At 40.4% G+C, this 22,135-nt stretch overlaps 1 protein-coding gene across 2 annotated transcripts in view; it reads right to left on the bottom strand.

Moving 5' to 3' along the window:
• LOC122656728 (MAP3K epsilon protein kinase 1-like) overlaps nucleotides 1–22,135 on the bottom strand; it is a 136,971-nt gene that overhangs the window by 41,298 nt on the left and 73,538 nt on the right. The window lies entirely within an intron of this gene.

The raw sequence follows: 22,135 nt of genomic DNA, 5'->3' as shown, positions 1-22,135 counted from the left end.
CCTGCCAGTTGTTAGGAACGGAAACAGAGGATAAAGAAGCTATGAAGGCATAGAGAGCAGGAGTTAGTGAGTTATATGACACAAAGTTGGAAATAGGGTGCAATGTACAACTTCTCTTTGATTTCCGAACAGCAATGGGTAAATCAAGACTGGGATCAATAAGGGGCTTACCAAAAATCTGACTAGGAGCAAGACTTGGAGCAAGAGCAGATGCCGATTGAGTAGGATCAGTGGTGGTGGTCTCTTTGTATAGAGGGCTGTCCAGAGGAAAATCAGTTCCCCGAGTATACACAATTTTTTCTTGTTGTAGCTGTCCCACTTCTTGTTCTTTACTAGTAACCCCTTCTTCGAATTCAACAGAGGTATCCTCTATAGTACGTATTTCAATGTCTAGAGGAGTAATCAACGGGACCTCTTCACCACTTATAATCTCCCCCTGCAAAGATTCCGGCTGATAAAAGTAAGCTTCAGACTCCCAAAACACTACATCCGTAGTAACAAACACTTTCCGGGTAGGAGGATGATAGCATTTATATCCTTTCTGGGTAGCAGAATAACCAAGAAATATGCATCGCAGTCCCTTGGGATCAAATTTTCTGTGTACATGATGATTCCTGGCAAACACGACACGGCCAAATACTTTGTCACACAACATAGGTTGTGTGAAACCCACCAAAAAAAAAAAAAATATTGAACTTTTGGAACCCGAGTGATTTCAGATTTTGGTTCAATATTTCCCATGCTAACCTCAAGCTATGGGCAGCATCACATCTTTTTCCTGTGTTTGGTATGCTGGTTTGATGGCCTGCGAAGCCTCTCTCTGTCTTAGGCCGAATCCCAGGTAAGAATCCCATTTTATATGCATATATGTTGTATTTTTAATTAATTAGTGTATTAGGGGTAGAATAGTAAATTTTACCTAGTGGGACCCCGCATCAGAGCTACCTGTGTCGGGTCTGCTGGCTAGACAGGCTGCAGGACCTCCCCCTTAATTAAACTCAATGTAAGTATAATTTAAAATATATTTATATAACGTTTTGTACAACCAAATAGAGTTATAAGGGTATTTTAGTAAAATTGACCCTGTGGGACCCAGTTCCCCAGTGGGGAATGTGGTTCCGGACAGATACCCGTATCCGGATCATCCCTGATGTCGCATGACATCGATCTATAGCTGGAATAAGGTAATAAATACAAAATAATCAATTTTAAAAATAATTTATGGCCAAAAGACCATTCTGCCCCTTAGTGGTTAAGTATCCTATATATATATATAACTTCTCTTATACTATTTACAAAACACTTTACAAGTTAGAGAAGCTGAAAAATTCGTTCCAGCTTGGAGAAAGAAGAAAGAAAAGGAAAAAGAGGAGGAGAAGAGGGATTAGAGGCTGTTCTTGAAGGCTTATCTCTTGCACCTAGTTTTGGGCTTAAAGCTTCCATTAGAAGGCTGCAATTACAGTTTCAGGTAAGCCTTGGTGAATCCCTTGCTGTAATTACCTTCTTTTCCTCTAAATTTCTTTTAAAACTGCTCTAAATCTACCCTAAGTTCATCCTAGTATAGCCTAGGTGCTGTCCAAGTAAATACCTACCATTAAAGCTCTAATTTGAGCTTGACTTTTATAGATTTTACTATTTATAACGCTGTCCTGCTGCCATCTAGGTTCAGTTATGCCTAAATCTCCATGGCAGTACCTCTAATAAGCCTAATTTCTGCTCCTAGTAACTAGTCCATGAATCCTAGCTAAGAAATTTAGGTTTAATCGAAGAAATTCCTAAATCAACTAGCTAATTATGACATTGGAACCCAAAATAGATTGACCCACCTTGAATTAATGTTAAAACTCCTAATTTGGGCCATGCATGCAAAGATCTGGCCAATTGAAGCAAAACCCCCAAATTCGGACACTGACCCGGATGCTGTTGCAGGCCTAGGGGGGCGGTCGACCGGCTCACTGGAAGTCTGCATCCGGCTGCCCCTTTTTGTGTGATTGTTAGACTGATTCCTTAAGATTTGACCTAGACTATTACCCTCACGGATATATGATGTTTTGATGTTTATATAGGACTGTTTTACTCCATTTTTTGTGAGGATTACTTGGCCTTTTGGGTTTCTAACTGACTAGGTTTATCGACTATCTCAGGTAAGGGGATTCGACATTAATTTCCTGCGTGTTTATCACATTAATTTCAATTTTATACTGAATGTCATGCTCATGCATCATTACCTCTATACCTGGAGCATGTAGTTTTCTAGCTTTTATTTAATGCATTAGATTGAGTGTAAAATAGGTTGCACAAAGACATACTGCATTGCATTTGAATTGATTATTTATATGATGTGAATTTATGATGATGGAATTCGGTAATTTATAACTCAGATCATGCTTGCCTCATCATGTTTAAACTCCACTGGGCTAGGTTGATATTCATTACCCAGTACTACGCCCCTTACCAACAAGGGGAAAGGTGTTGAACAACCCGTGGAAGAGACCGATGTGTTAGTTTCGGGATGCCATCTTCTGTCCCATGTTAGCGGGTCCCTAATTCCGCTGTGGGAATAAACAAGCAGGGTTGGTCATTTGGGGGTCTGTCGGGGTCCGATGTGTTAGTTCCGGAACTGGCGGGTCCTCATCGTGGTTGAATGGTTTCGCTCGGGTGACCGAAGGGTTAGTTCCGGGACCGAGGTTAGCATCTACCACTAGTGGTAGTACTTATACCTTATGAGACATAGTAACTGTGCTAGGAGCATACTAGTTAGGACATGCATAATGATTTACTGTGTATGTATGCTTCCCCTCCCCCTTACTGGGCTCAGTTGAGAGCTCACCCCTGTGGATATCCTTATTTTTCAGGTGATTTAGTTACTTTTAATTATGGATTTGCGGCGCTGGAGTTTAAAGTGCACGATACTTCGTGCGCACATGATGATTACGCAATCTCCTGATCTTGGCCTGACAGTCCAGGCTACCTCCCCACTCTTTTATGCTTTATATACACTTTGTATAGAAATAATATAGTTCGTGTATAGTTTTACCATGTAGTACCTTTGAGAACTGTATAGTAATATCACAAGCTTTATTCTTTATATAAATGAAATATCACATAGATTCCTCTTACTACTGATGTTACCTTTATTATTTAATTGTTTCTGCTGCCTCTGATTACTGTATTTGTGAGATAATGATTGTAAATAGGGTACTGCACTTGCGATCCTTGGGGGATTGGTTGGATGTCAGAGACATCTAGTCTCTCCTGGCCCTTAAGCACCAGGCCGGGGTGTGACATTGAAGTGGTATCAGAGCCTTTGTGCTTTACTCCTATTTACAATCAAGTTCACAGTACAACAGCTCTTAGACTCATTGATCTAAAGGTGAGTCTACTTAGGATAAATAAAAGCTTCAACTAAAAGCTACAACTAAAAAATAAATAAATAAAATAAAATAAAAATTGATTGTACAACACAAAAGATATTAAATAGAAAATTAACAACTTCATAAATAAGCTGAGTCTTTAGTACAATGGTTACAACTTTTTACAGACCTTAAGTACAAGGTTAAAAAAAAAGAACAACTGAGGAAAGTAAAGTAAAAGCTAGACTAGGATGCATAAGTCATCACTGCCGTGGTGGTGGTGGTGGGCCCATAACCCACGAGGTCCCAGGGATCTCCACTAACCCAACTCTGTCTCCACCGCTGCAACCAGTACTGCTAACACGAGTGAAGTCTCTCCTCATGCCATCAAATCCACTATGCCATGGATCTCTCTAAGCCCTCAAACCGGCTAAAGAGCTGTCCCTCAGGAGTACCATCTGCGAGGAACAGCCGCAACAAACGAGGAAAAAGCACCCGCATTTACCATGTGAAGGGTGTCGAGGAGGAGGAAGTGGATCTCTGCGTGCCTGTATATCCTCTCTCGTAGCATCCTCGGCATCGGTGAGTCTGCATGCCATGTCGGTGCGTCGGGATGACCAAGCTCTGGAGAAAAAGGTGGAAGTTCCATACCCATCTTCACTCGGGTAATCCGGTTGATATTCGGAGACTTCACCCCGAAGCCTCCTCATTCAATAGGTTTACACCAAATCGAAATACCTTGGTGAGTAGCCTCCCAAGAATGATTTCCACGCCCAGGGTTATCATGCAGGTGTGCCATGGTATGCATGATGGCAATAAGAAGGCAGATCTGGTATCTAATATAGAGACAATATGTGGCAAGGATCTGTATTGTGGACAACTCAGTCCGGTGAGCACTCTTCTGGACTACATTGTGTCTATAAATCCTAGATAAGACACGGGCTGATGGAAGTAAGTCCAACTCAGATTTCATTCTCTCATAGAACTTACCATTGGTGAGGACTGAATATAACCATTCCTGTTCTTCATCGCCAGAACTCGGATGCATCAAGACTTGGAGGCGAGCCTCCACTCCCCTTCATAAGATATCTTCGAATATTAGCTAACCGGGCTGTGCTGAAAGAGATGGGCATGTCTTTCGCATAAGAGTTGATGATGAACTCTTTTCCTTCATACCGGTAAGATTGATTGCTCAAAAAGAATCGCACCAATCGAGGGTAGCAATGTCTCTCCGGTTGCAGCTTGGATGACTACCCTAGTTTCTCAAATCTTTCCTGGACCTTGAATGGGATAAGGTCAGCCAAGACTACATTCCTTTCTTCTTCCACTTTCAGGAAGATTTTTGGGTTGATTTCAGCTTGAACCGTAGCTGCACCTCTACCTCTCCCTCCACAGCCTTGGGCTGCAGTCATTTATGGTAAATGCTGCAAATTTAAGAAGAAAATTATTTAGGCAAAGACTAGGACAGCAACAAACTTGAGGTAAGATTGTTAAACCTATTAGGTACTAAGGTAGCAAGCCTATCAATATGACTAGGTAAACTAGTTTTGTAGGAATACATTAGGAAGATATAAAAATCTGTTTAGATTCCAATATAAGCATAAATGGATACAAACACATTGAGAAACACAATAAAAAAAATAGGGTAGTATAAGGAGAAGAAATGAGATTGGGAAGCTTACATGTAGTTAGGAGTGTAAGATCGAGTATTTGAGATGCTTTCCTAAGTGTAGAAATGCCTTTGGTAGCCCCCCTTGAAAGTTCTAAGTTTAGAACACTTACTTTAGATGTAGAGGAGTGAATCTTATGATTTAAGCTCTTATTAATGTTATAGGAACCCTAGAATAACCTTAGGAGAAGTTAGAAAGGGTTAGGGAAGAGAAAGAAATGAAGTTTGATGTGTTTTGAGTGGGTTTTATAAAGCCTGTTTTGCCTGGCGGACAATCCGGCTGGATGGGTGTCTGAATCCGGCTCTTCCATCCGGCTGATCCGAAAATCTTATGAAGCTACTGCTTCGATAGGCGGTCGTCCGGCCCATTAGATGCTTGAATCCGGCTGTTGCATCCGGCTTGGTCAAAACAGAAAATTAAAATTAAAATAAAATATAGTAAATTACATACATATTATATACTATATATATATTAATTAAAAAAGTAATAATAGGTATATAATACAATAAATAAATAGAACCTGTGTTTCATCAAAATAATGAAATATATAGAAAATAAAATAAGATTAAACATGCATATTGTATATAAATGTGTATATATATATATATATATATATATATATATATATATTAAAAGTATATATATTAATGTAGTAAGTGTGAATAGAGAAAGAAACTAAATACATTATGACACTAAGATGTGTATTCTTGTGTTATCATAATTATTAATAATGAATATAGTGTATGATTTGGTTGCTTATGTAATTGTAATATATGTAAAGTACTATATGATGCTAATGTTTCTTTTTAGGAACTCGCCATGATAGCTTGTCATGCCTTTGCCTCTCAATAACGAGTTATATATTGAGTACCTAGGGTAAGTAAACAAAAATAAAAGACTTGAAAGAAATATAAAAGACTAAGAAACACAACCTGAGATCAAGAAAGGTGAAAAGGTTGAAAAAAAAATTTTGAGGAGAAAAATTGAGATTGGACAACTTCCTTATAGATTAGGAAGGTATATCTTAGGATTTAATGCCCCAAATTGTGTTGGAAGTCTTCTAGGAGAATTCTTGAAAGAATTAGAGAGTAAAAGAAAGAAAGAATAATGCTACATTGCTTAGACTAAGTAAACAAAAAAAAATAATAATAACTGAGAACGGAGAGAAGCTGGAACTTAAGGATGTGTCAACACCTTACTCAATAATAGATATGAGTGGAGTAATGGATCACCGAATGTTCCCTCCGTTTGGGAGTGAACACCAATATTCCAAGTCATCCTACAGTTGAGTTAGGTATTACATAACCATAAGGGAAAGTCTTCATAATAGAAAATGCTATAAGTAAAAAAAAATTGTACATACCTATACACTACAACCCAAACCTCGGAAATATAGATAAAAATATAATAATTGTATTATATGAAAAGATCATGAACATAATGGAATTCAGATAAAAGAAGCAAAGAAAGGAACACTAAAGAATAAGAAGAACAAAAATAATGACGACAATAATAATAATATGAAAAAGAATATTTTCCTTGTATTTTTAGGTTTAGATACTTTGTCGATATGATAAGTGAGCCTGGTAATGAATTGTTCCCAAGTTACCTTAGATACTCTAAGACCCCTCCTTTTGTATATTCTTGTGTGTTTAGGGAAAGAATAGGAGAGTTTTGGAAAAGAGGATAATGTCTTTGGTCGGTTTAGAATACTGTCTGACCCGAAACCGGTCAACAAAAGTAATCGGCCGGTAGATTGTATGATACTCAAAACAGGAAACAACATAAGGGAGTGTAAGTCATGATGCAGTTGAAGTAACCTCAACTGTTCGGATTACTAGGTGCATCAATTTCGAGGAAAAAATTCTTATAAGGTTGGGGGAATGTGAAACCCGCAAAAAAAAAAAAAAAAAAATTATTAAACTTTTGGAACCCGAGTGATTTCAGATTTTGGTTCAATATTTCCCATGCTAACCTCAAGCTATGGGTAGCATCACATCTTTTTCCTGTGCTTGGCATGCTGGTTTGATGGCCTGCGAAGCCTCTCTCTATCTTAGGCCGAATCCCAGGTAAGAATCCTATTTTATATGTATATATGTTATATTTTTAATTAATTAGTGTATTAGGGGCAGAATAGTAATTTTTACCTAGTAGGACCCCGCACCAGAGCTACTTGTGTCGGGTCTGCTGGCTGGACAGGCTGCAGGACCTCCTCCTTAATTAAACTCAATGTAAGTATAATTTAAAATATATTTATATAACGTTTTGTACAACCAAATAGAGTTATAAGGGTATTTTAGTAAAATTGCCCCTGTGGGACCCAATTCCCCAGTGGGGAATGTGGTTCCGGACAGATACCCGTATTCGGATCATCCCTGATGTCGCATGACATCGATCTGTAGCTGGAATAAAGTAATAAATACAAAATAATCAATTTTAGAAATAATTTATGGCCAAAAGACCATTCTGCCCCTTAGTGGTTAAGTATCTTATATATATATAACTCTCTTATACTATTTACAAAACAAGTTAGAGAAGCTGAAAAATTCGTTCCAGCTTGGAGAAAGAAGAAAAAAAAGGAAAAAGAGAATAAGAGAAGAGGGATTAGAGGTTGTTCTTGAAGGCTTATCTCTTGCACCTAATTTTGGGCTTAAAGCTTCCATTAGAAGACTGCAATTACAGTTTCAGGTAAGCCTTGGTGAATCCCTTGTTGTAATTACCTTCTTTTCCTCTAAATTTCTTTTAAAACTGCTCTAAATCTACCCTAAGTTCATTCTAGTATAGCCTAGGTGCTGTCCAAGTAAATACCTGCCATTAAAGCTCTAATTTGAGCTTGACTTTTATAGATTTTACTATTTATAATGCTGTCCTGCTGCCATCTAGGTTCAGTTATGCCTGAATCTCCATGACAGTACCTCTGATAAGCCCAATTTCTGCTCCCAGTAACTAGTCCATGAACCCTACCTAAGAAATTTAGGTTTAATCGAAGAAATTCCTAAATTAACTAACTAATTATGAAATTGGAACCCAAAATAGATTGACCCACCTTGAATTAATGTTAAAACTCCTAATTTGGGCCATGCATGGAAAGATCTGGCCAATTAAAGCAAAACCCCCAAATTCGGACACTGACCCGGATGCTGTTGCAGACCTAGGGGTGGTCGACCGGCTCACTGGAAGTCTGCATCCGGCTGCCCCTTTTTGTGTGATTGTTGGACTAATTCCTTAGGGTTTGACCTAGACTATTACCCTCACGGATATACGATGTTTTAGTGTTTATTTATGACTGTTTTACTCCATTTTTGGTGAGGATTACTTGGCCTTTTGGGTTTCTAACTGACTAGGTTTATCGATTATCTCAGGTAAGGGAATTCGACCTTAATTTCCTGCGTGTTTATCACATTAATTTCAACTTTATGCTTAATTCCATGCTTATGCATCATTACCTCTATACCTGGAGCATGTAGTTTTCTAGTTTTTATTTAATGCATTAAACTGTATGTAAAATAGGTTGCACAAAGACATACTGCATTGCATTTGCATTGATTATTTATATGATGTGAATTTATGATGATGGAATTCGTAATTTATAACTCGGATCAGCTTGCCTCATCATGTTTAGATGCATGACTGGGTTAGGTTGATATTCATTACCCAAGACTACGCTCCTTACCAACAGGGGGAATGGTGTTGACAACCCGTGCGAGAGACCGATGTGTTTGTTCCGGGATGCCATCTTCTCGCCCCATGTTAGCGGGTCCCTAATTCGCGTGGGAATAAACAGCAGGGTTGGTCATTTGGGGGGTCTGTCGGGTCCGATGTGTTAGTTCCGAATCGGTGGGTCCTCACCGTGGTAGAATGGTTTCGCTCGGGTGCCGAAGGGTTAGTTCCAGGACCGAGGTTAGCATCTACCACTAGTAGGAGTACTTATACCTCATGAGACTTAGTAACTGTGCTAAGAGCATACTAGTTAGGACATGCATCATGATTTACTGTGTATGTATGCTTCGCCTCTCCCTTACTGGGCTCAGTTGAGAGCTCACCCCTGTGGATATCCTTATTTTTCAGGTGATTTAGTTACTTTTAATGATGGATTTGCGGCGCTGGAGTTTGAAGTGCACGATACTTCGTGCGCACGTGATGATTGTGCAATCTCCTGATCTTGGCCTGACAGTCCAGGCTACCTCCCCACTCTTTTATGCTTTATACACACTTTGTATAGATATAATATAGTTCGTGTATAGTTTTACCTTATAGTACCTTTGAGAACTGTATAGTAGTATCACAAGCTTTATTCTTTATATAAATGAAATATCACATAGATTCCTCTTACTACTGATGTTACCTTTATTATTTAATTGTTTTCGCTGCCTCTGATTACTGTATTTGTGAGATAATGATTGTAAATAAGGTACTGCACTTGCGATCCTTGGGGGATTGGTTTGATGTCAGAGACATCTAGTCTCTCTTGGCCCTTAAGCACCAGGCCGGGGTGTGACAGGTTGATTTCCCACAGAGCACATCCAAGGGGCAGCGACCATCCAAAACACGGGAGGGAAGCCGATTGATAAGTGATGTAGTTGTAAGAACAGCATCACCCCAAAAGCGAGGAGGAACAGCCATAGTGAACACAAGAGAACGAGCAACCTCCAGAAGATGGAGGTTCTTGCGTTCAGCCACCCCATTTTGAGCGGGAGTGTCAACGCAAGAGTTTTGGTGAATGATCCCACGACTGTCCAAATAAGACCGAAAGGCACCGTCTGTTGGAGTAAATTCCACACATCACCCATTATGGTTTTGATGATAACAAATAAGTTAGTTGTACTAACTCTTGTCTAAAAGATGCATAGATAAGAGCAGAGCATCAAGTGAGGGGGAGCACTCAATTCAAGAGATTGATGCTCAAAGCAAATTGAACTTGTCTAATATTTCAAGACATCAAAGAATCTTGAAGAATGGAGAACAAGTTTTGAAGACAAAGATCAAGACAAGTTAGAAGAACTCTCTTTGAAGATACTCATGTAAAGAAGTAAAGTTCAAGACTTGAAGAAGTTTGAAGACTTAGAATTGTACTAAGTTGTAAATTCATTTGTTATAGTCACAATTGATGTAATGCACCCACACACGCATGCATCTAGAATGACCTTAGGAGGCCATTTGACCCCCTAACCATGTGACCAAGTGGGGTTGAAATACCCAAATTTACCCCCAAGGAAATTAAGCTAAAATACTCTGATATTGCCCAATGGTATACCGGTTCCCAATCCGGCATACCGGATCAGGGGTAAAATCTCAGGAAATGCCCACAGTGTTGAACCTAAGCATGTTGGATGAGGATCCAGCATACCGGATCATGAACCAGTATACCGGATCATAATCCAGCATACCGGATCACTTTATGATCTTTGAAATATGACCGTTATTCCCTTATTTCTTAAGGAAAGTAGGTAATCCGGCATACCGGATTCCCATCCAGCATACCGGATTACTTATAGAATGTAGGATTCTTTTCTTAATTGGATTCCTAATTGGTTCTAAGCCTCTAGCCTATAAATACCCTCTTGATGAGTGTTCTAAACACTACAACAATCATCAATCAAGAGCTCTAAGCAATCAAGCACTCCCTTGTGAGATTATTCTTTCATGATCAAGAAGATCGAAGAAAATTCAATCTCATATTTGCTCCTTCATACACACTTGCATCCAAGTTGCATACATTGAAAGGTAGCATCTTTTCTACTAAAGTTTAAGGTAACTCTAAACCTTTTAGTAGTTCTTTTACTTTGTTTAAAGTTGTTGTTGAGTCCTCTTGCTCGAAATCAAGAGAAGGAGTCCTCTTGCTCAGAATTAAGAGTAGTGAGTCCTCTTGCTCGGAATCAAGATTGGTTGAGTCCTCTTGCTCGGAATCAAGAGTAGTTGAGTTCTCTTGCTCTAAATCAAGATTTGTACGAGTCCTCTTACTCTTACTCAAGATTCGATTTAGTGAATTCTCTCTAAGGTGAGAGGAGTGGACGTAGGCACATATTGGCCGAACCACTATAAATCTCTTGTGTCACTCTTTGAATTATTGCTTTGTTTATTGCTTGTCTTTATATTGGTAATTTGTTGTATTTTCGCATAATTTTTTATTTTCCTATCTTCACCTATTCACCCCCCCTCTAGGTGAATTCACACCGTCCATATGCTCCTTTCCATTTTCGGACCTAAGAATCTTGACCTTGGCATCGAACTGTGTCTCGACCATCTTATGAAATAAAGTGAAACAGGTAAAGATGTCACTTTTACAGTCTTACTACGCATCAAATAAGTTCTCCACATGGGAACAAACCTGTTGGTTGTAAATGGGTCTTTATTGTAAAGCACAAGGCTGATGGTTCTGTGGAGAGATACAAGGCGAGATTAGTCGCCAAAGGGTTCACTCAAACCCAAGGAATTGATTATCAAGAGACTTTTGCTCCTGTAGCGAAGATGAATATTGTATGGGTCATCATTTCTTGTGCTGTAAATCAAGGATGGGAACTTCAACAACTCGATGTGAAGAATGCCTTCCTACATGGAGACTTAGAAGAAGATGTCTACATGGAGGTACCCCCAGGTTTTACCTCTTTAGAGACTCAAGGGAAAGTGTGCAAGTTAAAGAAGGCCCTGTATGGTCTGAAGCAGTCCCCAAGGGCTTGGTTTGGCCGATTCCACAAGGCTATGATCGCATATGGGTATAAGCAAAGTAATGCAAACCACACATTGTTTGTTAAGAGAGTGGGACAACAAGTTACCCTTTTGATTGTCTATGTTGATGCTATAGTAATTACAGCTAGTGATGCACATGAGATTCAGAAGCTGAAAGCTTATTTGGGCACGGAGTTTGGAGTCAAGGATTTGGGCAAATTGAGGTACTTCTTAGGGATTGAGGTTGCCTATTCAGCTAAGGGCATATCTCTCTCTCAAAGGAAATATACCTTGGATTTATTGAAAGAAACAGGGATGCTTGGGTGTAAACTAGCAGATACCCCTCTGGAGCCCAATACACATTTGAAGAGTAAGGAAGGTGAGCCAGTGGACAAAGGAAGCTATCAGAGGTTAGTGGGTCAATTGATTTACCTCTCACATACCTGGCCAAACATCACCTTTGCTGTAGGCCTTGTCAGCCAATACATGCATGATCCTCACTCTTCTCACTTGGAAGCAGCATACGAAATTCTCCGTTACCTCAAGTCGCTCCGGGAAAGGAGTATTGTTCTCTCCACACGGCCATCTCCTCGGATAGAGGCGTTACACTGATGCAGATTGGGCTGGCAGTCCTGATGATAGGAAGTCCACATCTGCATATTGCACATTTGTTGGAGGTAATCTAACTACTTGGAGAAACAAAAAACAAGCTGTTGTGGCTCGATCTAGTACTGAAACTGAATTCCGAGCTATGGTACAGGGTATTTGTGAGCTCCTTTGGCTTAAGGGGCTTCTTTAAGACTTGGGGATGAGTGCTGACCTTCCTATGCGACTCTACTTCGACAGCAAGTCAGCAATCGGCATTGCTCATAACCCAGTCCAACATGATCGGACCAAACATGTTGAGATTGACCGGTAATTCATCAAAGAGAAGCTGGAACAAGGAATTATTTGTATTCTATTTATTCAGTCTAGTGAACAGTTGGCTGATATCCTTACCAAAGGAATCAGTACAAAATTGTTCTTTCCTACTGTCAGCAAGTTGGGCATGTTTGATATGTATGCACCAACTTGAGGGGGAGTGTTGTAATATGGGTCTAAGGGTAAATCTGTCCATTAGAGTATTCTTGTATGTGGGTTTTAGTCCCACATTGCTTAGTTATATTTTTGTCATATGATTTCAATATTATAAATAAAGGTTGGACTGTGATCATATTGATCAAACTAGTATTCACGGAATTCCACATGTATGTATAATTATAGAATTATTACTTAAATAGTATACTAGGGGGGCAGAATAGTCATTTCCACTTGTGGGACCCACATCCCCAGTGGGGAATCCAGTTCCCAGTAGTTACCCGAGTTGGAATTTCTCCTGATGTCATATGACATCATTTTATAGTTAAAAGAAGCCAATTAATGAGATAATTCTAGCTAGAATCACTTTTAAGAAATTAATTTAGAAAAGAGATTTTTGGATGACTAAACAAACAAGCCTTAGTTAACTAGTTATATAACCAAGCTCAAATTCACTATTCACAATTCCTAAAACATTAGAATCGATCCAGCTATAAGAAGCTTAGAGAAGAAAGAAGAAGAAAGGAGAAAAGAGAAGAGGAAGAAGGGAGAAGAAGGCTATACACATAGGGCTTTGATTCTACACTTGAAATTGGAGCTTTAGAGTTCAATTGCACACTTTGCTGCACATTTCAAAGCTGTTTATACACTGTTCTCATTGCTGTACTCAGGTAAGCCATGAATCCCTGCTCTCCTCTTCCTCATCTTCTCTATTCTCTTGTCCCTACTTGGGTTCTAAGCCCATTTCAGCCATTAAACCATAGATTAATAGGTTTAATTAGCCAAATCCTATGATTTAACCTTGTTTTGGACCAAATTATGGTTCAGGTGTTGCTGTAACTTGTGTATTACATGTTACATACCAAATTACTGCTGAATTATACATTCCATTAAACCCTAGGATGGTAATTTGGGTTTATTTGTTAAAACCCCTAAATTTATATTGGTTTTTGAAATTAAACTGTTAAATAGACATGACCCACCTTAGAATAGGCTGAAATCATGAAATTGAACCCATGCATGTGAAGATCCATGCATTTAGAACAAACCCCCCAAATCTGCCTTTTGGATCGGATGCAGTTGCAGTTGCAGGCCTGCAACCGGTCGACCGGTTGGGTCAGAGCCTGAATCCGGTTCACTATTTTGTGATGGTTTTGAACCCTAATGCTAGTACTTGAACCTAGGACTCTTCCTATATCTAACTTATGATGTTTTGTGCCTAATTAGGACTGCTAAACCCTATCCTTGTTTGAATTACCTGGAGTTTTGGATTTTGTCTGCCTAAACTAAACTACTATCTCAGGTAAGGGGATTTTGTTATGGTTGCCATGTCATGCATCATATTAATACACATTGATCATGTATTTTTGTTAGCTTTAACTACTTTGAATTAGATGTGCATGATTTTAGGTTGCATTTCCATATTGCATTTGCATTTACTACTGTATTCTTGGAATTTATTATGATGATGATGTTGTTGGACAGAATTGTTGTATTATCTTTTATGATTCATATGTCATCATGATAGTATGCATATGGCTAGGATTATCATGAACCCAGTGCTATGACCCTTTCCAATAGGGGTTGAGGTGTCGGATAACCCGTGGTAGGTCCTACGGGATGATTCCGGAATGCCATTCACTGTCCCATGTTAGCGTGTGTACTCCGCTATGGGAAGAAACAGTAGGGTTAGTCATCGAGTGTCTGCTAGGGTCCGATGTGTTCATTCCTGAACTGGCAGGTTTCCACCATAGTAGAATGGTTTCGCTCGGGTGACCGACATCTGGTTATGTGTTTTCGGGACCGAGGCTAGCATTCTATTACAGTAGCACTTATACCCCATCAGACTAAGCATTGTTGCTAGAAGCATTCTTAGTTCTAGGTCATTCATCATAGACTATTTACACTTGCTTATGTGTTTCCCTTGTTGGGCTCAATGGAGCTCACCCCTGTGGATATCCCTATTTTTTAGATGACTTGATTACTTCTGGTGGTGGAGTTGCAGCGCTGGAGTATGAAGTGCACAATACTTCGTGCACATGTGATGATTGCGCATTCTCTTGATCTTGGCCTGATAGTCCAGGCTATCTCCCCACTCTTTTATGCTTATAAATACTTTAGTATAGTTTCTTGTATAGTTTTACCTTGTGGTACTTTTAAGAACTGTATAACTGTAACACAAGCTTTATCCTTTATATAAATGAAATATCACTTAGCCTTCTCTTATTACTGATGTTACCTCTATTATTTAAATTGTTTCCGCTGCCTCTGATTACTGTATTTGTGAGATATGTTTGTAAATGGAGTACTGCACTTGCGATCCTTGGGGTTGGTTGGATGTTAGAGACATCCTGTCACGCTTGGCCCTTATTGACCGAGCTGGGGTGTGACAGAGACCCTCTCGCGAGAAAGAAAGGAAGGCGAGAGGGGGGGGGCTGGCGGTGGAGGCGGAAGAAGGGGGTGGCCCTAGGAGGGCTGGCGGTAGTAGCGGAAGGGGTGGGAGGGCCTGGCGGGAGAAAAAGAAGGGCCGGCAGAGGTGGCGGAGGGTGGCTAGTGGTGGCGGAGGGCTGGCAGAAGGCTGCCGGTGGTGGCGGAGGACTGGCAGAGGTGGAGGAGGCTGGCGGTGGTGGCTGGCCTTGAGGCAGAAACATAAAGGAGAAGAGAGAGAGAGAGAGGAAAAAGAAAAAAAGGAAAAAAATTTTAATTCCCATATCCCTGGAATATTTTTGGCTCTGATGCCATGTGGAATTCCGTGAATACTGGCTTGATCTATATGATCATAGTCCAGCCCTTATTTATAATATTGAAATCATATAACAAGAATACAACTAAGAATGTGGGACTAAAACCCATATTACAACAAAATGCTTGTGTGTGTAGAATCATGTGTACCTCACTGGGCATAAGCTCACCCCATATATGTTGATATTTTTCAGATGAGGAGGCTCGTACAACTCTAGTGTATGTGAGTTAAGAACCCAAGGTTAAGCCCAAATGACATTTCGTGATGTTACGAATAGTTGACTTTTTGAATTGTAAATAACACTTTGGTATGTTTGATTCAGACTTTTATTTATGCATAAATGTAGCTATTTGCCACTAGTACATAAATTAACTCTTAAAATGTAACTTAACCTTAAAGCTTCCGCTATATTGTATGCAATACTGGGACTTTTGCTACTACTTGTACATGTCTATTTTGTTAGAGTTATTAGACTAAATGTATAAGGGTAGTTCTGTCATTGTCTTATCATTAGACATGGCTAAGTTGTATGTTTTGTTATTTCTTCTTTATTTCTATTTACCTCCCTAGGGAGGTCCATGTAATCCTTAGAAGTACTTAATGAAGTAAATAGGTATGTTGAGAATTACTCAACACACAATCGATTCTCCCATCCTCTTCTCTTCTCTCCTCCTTCTTCCCTGGGACCTGGGCTAGCCCCAAAATTTTATTAAGTCAGAAAAGAAAAAAGAATACAAGGAGACGTCCCGCCTTACCCCAGCCCAAAAAGCAAAGCTGTTCACAAAATCAAACCCGAGCCTAGTCTGCCCTTACAGTCTAGCCACTAAGGGGCCTATACTCTAATGATCGGTAGGTCCTCTCTATCCTCCCTAATAATACATTGAAAGCCACCTAGTGGTAAATTGTCCGGCTGGAAAGTTGTGGAGAACCCAGTGTCCCAAGCCAGTTTCGCCAAGCAGTCAGCAGCCCTGTTACTCTCCTTCTTCTTGCTCTAAATCTCTTCTCCCTTACTAGATTCGATCTATCTTTAAGTTCCAACTTAGTATCAGAGCAAGCCAATCTGGTTTGAGAGTCGACTAAGCTTGGTTGTCTTATTCTTCACCTCTCTTTGGAACCCTAAGAGGACAAAGGGTTCCATTCGAGGCTGTACTATATGAAGTATACACATACTACATTCTTTGGTAGTTTATTCTTCAAACCAACACACCATGGATTAAGTTTAGTGGCTGTTGATGAAGATTGAAGCTCTTACAGCCACCCAGTTTTTTTCCACCAGCTGAAGAGTGGTTTCCCTATTTCTCCCTCATCTTCCCATCTTTTGGGAAGGGGTTTGCTGCTTCTGGATCACCTAGGGGTACTCTTTTAGACCCCTCACCGCTCGGTTGCTAAGAGGACCTGTTTGAGGAGCATAGCTCCTAACTTTGAAGCTCTCAAGGTACCGCCAACTCTGTTTTTTGTCTCTGGTTTGATCCTTTTTTGAAACTAAGTATATTGGATGTGTGTTGGTTGATACGAATGGAGTTGTTTGTTCCTTTCACACTTACTGTTGCTATGGACTGAAGGCCATTGGGTGTTAGAGAAGTTTGGTTGATGTTATATAAGCCTTTACTCCCTATACACTTGCTGTTTTTTGGTATTGGTTCTCTGTTTGGTTGATTTGGCTGTTTGGAGCTACTTGTTTGATGGTTTGCCTACTTTGTTTGGGTTGAGGGTACTCCCCATTTGCGCAGTACACTATTGATTGTTGAAGTGTCTACCCATTATGTCTATTGTGTCTGGACAAGATTCTGAGGTCAGTGGACCTACTACAGTTGGCAGCCTGAGTAGTGGTTTCCCAACCATGAGTTCCTTTGATAACCCCAACACCCAAATCTCTATTGTGAAATTAGACAATACCAACTACTTGGATTGGTCCCGTTCTGTGAAGTTGTCCCTACGCAGTAGGGGAAAGTTGGGATACATTACTGGGTCTATCCAGGCTCTTGCTATAACTGATCCAAGCTATCTCAAGTGGGAGACTGAGAAATCCACTGTTATGACCTGGCTGATTTTCTCCATGAAACCTGAGATAGGTAAGAGGCTTGAGTAAAGAGACTGCAAAAAATATCTGGGCTAGTGCCTCCAAGGTTTTTGATAGAGTTGGTGATGCAACAAAAGTCTATCAAATCCTCCAAAAGATCATCCATATGAAACAGGGTGATAGGAGTATATCTGACTATTACAACACTGTAATCAACCTGTGGGAGGAATATGATCACTACAACAACCTCAAGCTGTCCAATTCTGATGATGAGGCAAAAGTCTACAGGAGCCACGAAAAGGAAAGGATCCTTATTTTGCTTGGTGGTCTTATCTCAGAATATGAGCCTCTTCGCTTGCAAATCTTGGGGAGATTTCCCTTCCCATCGCTGGATGAAGTCTGCAGCTACTTGCAAAGTGAAGAAACCAAGAGAATTACTGTGGAAATTGCACCAGCAACAGAGAGATCAGCTTTTGTTTCTAGTTCCCACAGAGACTAGAAAAGTGGGGGCAAAGGCCCAGGACCAACTAGTGGAGATCACTGTGAGAGATTTAAAAGTGATCATTGTGGAAAGCTTGGACACACCAAGGACAGGTGTTGGGATCTTCACGGACAGCCCCCAAGTATGCGTGGTGGTTCACCTAGTGCCCATGGAGGTAAGTGAGGGGGAGGTAGGGCTCACTCTATGACATCGAAGTCCTAGACATCTGGACCCCAGCCTGCTCCTGAGTCTCTGTCACCGGATGATATTGCAGCCCCCTGCCCACTTATGTCTCACCTTGGAGGGTCCTCTACTGGTTCTACCTCTAGAGGGTCAGCCACTTCTGTCTCCGCTCTGCAGGTCTCGTCTGCTCCTCCTACTGCACCCACCTGGATTATTGACTCTGGAGCCTCTGATCACATGACTAGTATGTCGCAATATTATGATTCCTACTCCATTTGCTCTGGCCGGGACAAGGTAAGGATTGCTGATGGTTTCCTTTCTTCTATCTCTGGTAAGGGTAATGTGAGAGTTACACCTTCTATTTCCCTTGAGTATGTTCTTCATGTTCCTGATTTTGCTACTAACCTATCATCAATTAGTCACCTAACCAAATCCTTAAATTGTTGTGTTACTTTCTTTCCTTCCTATTGTCTTTTTTAGGATTTGGAGACAAAGAGGGTTATTGGCAGCGGGACTGAAAAAGGAAGACTCTATCTTCTTGAATCACGGTTACCTGATCGATCTACTGCTGCAGCTTATGTTTGTGGTCGGAGTGACCATAGTACTTTGGAGTCTATAATACTTTGGCATCAACGTTTGGGTCATCCCGCTTTTGTTGTTATGAGGAGACAGTTACCCCACTTGTTTACTTCATTTCCTTCTTATGTTTTTCAGTGTGAATCTTGTATCCTTGCTAAACATTGTCACACATCTTATCCTTATCGTGGTAATAGATCTACTATACTTTTCTCTCTTGTTCATACTAATGTTTGGGGGCCCTCCCCTACTACATCCGTGTCTGGATTTCGTTACTTTGTTTTATATGTGGATGACTATTCTAGGTCTACCTGGGCTGTTTTGTTGAAACAAAAGAGTGATGTTTGTGCTGCTTTTAAGGATTTTTATCAACTTATCAGTACTCAGTTTGGTACCCGGATCAAAATTGTTAGGTCTAATAAGGGGGTTGAGTACATGTATGGGGGGCTCCAATAGTTCTTTACTGATAATGGCATCATCCATCAATTGGCATGTATTGACACCCCTCAATAAAATGGGGTGGCTGAGAGAAAGAACCGCCACTTATTGGAAATCACCAAAGGACTTCTCTTTGGTATGCATGTGCCTAAGACTTTCTGGCCTAATGCTCTTCTTACCGCTGCCTTTCTTCTTAACCGGATGACAACTCCACTTCTTGGCTCCAAATCTCCTCTGGCTCCTCTTTCTCCTCAATCCTCAGTCTTCTCCTTACCTCCCAAGGTCTTTGGTTGTGTTCGCTATGTTCATGTCAACAAATCAGCCCGCACCAAACTTGATCCCAAAGCTCTCAAGTGCATCTTCTTGGGCTACTCTGATTCCACCAAAGGGTATAAGTGCTACCATCATCTTTCTCGAAGGCGACTTCTCTCCAAAGACGTCACCTTCTTTGAGTCTATTCCGTACTTTTCTTCTCCTCAGCATCCTCTTCAGGGGGAGAGTACTAGAAGTAAACAGGATGTTTCTATCTCCCTTGCCTACCTCTACTTCCCCATTCCTATTTGATATTGGAAAATATAAAGAAGTGGATGTTGTTAATGTTGATGGTGTTGTTGATATTGATGATAGTAGTGGTGTTGATGCTAGCAGGAAAGAAGAATATAAGGGAATAAGATTCAAAGATGTTGTATTCACAAGAGGTGAATGCTTGTTGAAGGAAAAAGGAAAGCAACCCTGGTATGCGTTGAAGGGAAAGCAACACTGCCAAAACCCCTCTTTGGATCCACATCCTCAGTCTCATCCTCCTCAGTCAGGTAATACTTCTCCTTCTGAATTAGGTCTTCCTATTGCTATGAGAAAGGGGAAGAGAGCTTGTACTAATCCCATATAGCCTAATTTGTTTCCTATGACTCTATTTCTCCTACAGGTATTGCCTTTTCCACTACCCTTGAGTCTTCTTCCATTCCCAAAAATGTCAGAGGCCTTATCCGATCCAAAATGGATGCAAGCAATGTTTGAGGAAATGGTGGCTTTGGAAAAGAACAATACTTGGACTCTAGTTGCTCTTCCCAGGGGGAGAACTCCAGTTGGATGCAGATGGGTTTATACCATCAAGTATAGATCTAATGGTACTGTAGAAAGATACAAAGCTAGGCAGGTTGCAAAAGGGCATAGTCAAGTCTATGGCATTGACTACCAGGAGCCTTTTGCCCCTGTAGCTAAGCATAACTCAATCAGGGTTCTTCTTTCAGTGGCAGCCAATAAAGATTGGCCAATGTACCAATTAGATGTAAAGAATGCATTCCTTCATAGAGACATAGCAAAAGAAGTGTACATATAGCCTCCACCTGGTTTTAAGTGTCCCTCAACTGAAGGGAAAGTGTGTCTCTTTAAGAAAACTCTCTATGGCCTCAAGCAGTCTCCTAAGGTCTGGTTTGAGAGATTTAGACAAGCCATCCTGAAGAATGGGTATTATCAGAGTCAAGTTGACCACACCTTATTTATCAGGAGAGGTAATGGTACAGTTACAAACTTACAGTTCTCATTGTTTATGTTGATGAGACTGTGGTAATTGGGAATGATGTTGCTGAGATAAACAGATTTAAGTCTTATCTGGCCAAACAGTTTGAGATCAAAGACTTTGGACTCTTGAAATACTTTTTGGACATTGAAGTATCTAGATTAAGGAAAGGAATCAAAATCTACCAAAGGAAATTTGTCTTGGATCTTTTGAAAGAGACAGGCATGATGGGATGCAAACCAGCAACTTCCCCCATTGATTCGAATCATAAGCTTGATGATGAATGTGGTTTTCCTCTTATAGATGCAAGTAAGTACCAAAGATTAGTTGGGAAACTAATCTATCTCTCTTTGACTCGACCAAACATCTCTTATGCAGTTGGAGTAGTGAGTCAGTTCATGCATGCTCCCAGGAGTGGACATCTGGATGCAGTGTATCCCATCATTAGATACTTGAAATCCTGTCCAGGAAAAGGTCTCCTATTTGCCAGGTATAACCATTTGCAGATTGAAGGCTACACAGATGCTGATTGGGCTAGTTCAGTCTCTGATAGGAGATCTACTTCTGGGTACTGTATCTTTGTGGGTGGTAATCTAGTTACCTGGAGGAGCAAGAAACAACCAATTGTGGCTAGATCAAGTGCAGAGGCTGAGTTTAGGGCCATGGCCCATGGAGTGTGTGAGCTTATATGGCTAAAAAGACTTCTTCAAGACTTGAGTTTTGAAATTGAAGGGCCTATGAGACTTTATTGTGACAACAAAGCTGCTATAAGCATTCCCCATAATCCAGTTCAGCATGATCGAACCAAACATATTGAGGTTGATCGACACTTCATCAAAGAGAAGCAGGATTCTGGGTGCATTTGTACCCCCTTTGTGAATACAGGTGATCAAGTAGCAGATATCTTCACCAAGGGCCTCATTTCTAGTCTATTTAGTACCTTTTTGTGCAAGCTGGGAATGTATGACATTTATTCTCCAGCTTGAGGGGGAGTGTCAGAGTTATTAGACAAAATGTATAAGGGTAGTTCTGTCATTGTCTTATCATTAGACATAGCTAAGTTGTATGTTTTGTTATTTCTTCTTTATTTCTATTTACCTCCCTAGAGAGGTCCATGTAATTCTTAGAAGTACTCAATGAAGTAAATAGGTGTGTTGAGAAAAATTACTCAACACACAATCGATTCTCCCATCCTCTTCTCTTCTTCTTCCCTTCTCTTCTCTCCTCCTTCTTCTTCTTGATGTAAATCTCTTCTCCCTTAATTCGATCTATCTTTAAGTTCCAACTTATTTGTGACCTTCTGGGTCGGCACTCACGAGAGCAGTGCCTTGAACCCTGTCTGGGTTCGGGATGTTACAGTTTGGGCATAGAGGTAGCTTTGAAAACTTTGATGGAACAATAGTGCAGCA

This window comes from Telopea speciosissima, chromosome 3 (assembly GCF_018873765.1).
Source record: "Telopea speciosissima isolate NSW1024214 ecotype Mountain lineage chromosome 3, Tspe_v1, whole genome shotgun sequence".
Taxonomy (NCBI): Eukaryota; Viridiplantae; Streptophyta; class Magnoliopsida; order Proteales; family Proteaceae; genus Telopea; species Telopea speciosissima.
Note: the sequence above shows the minus strand (reverse complement) of the source record. Positions and strands in the feature narration are given on the sequence as shown.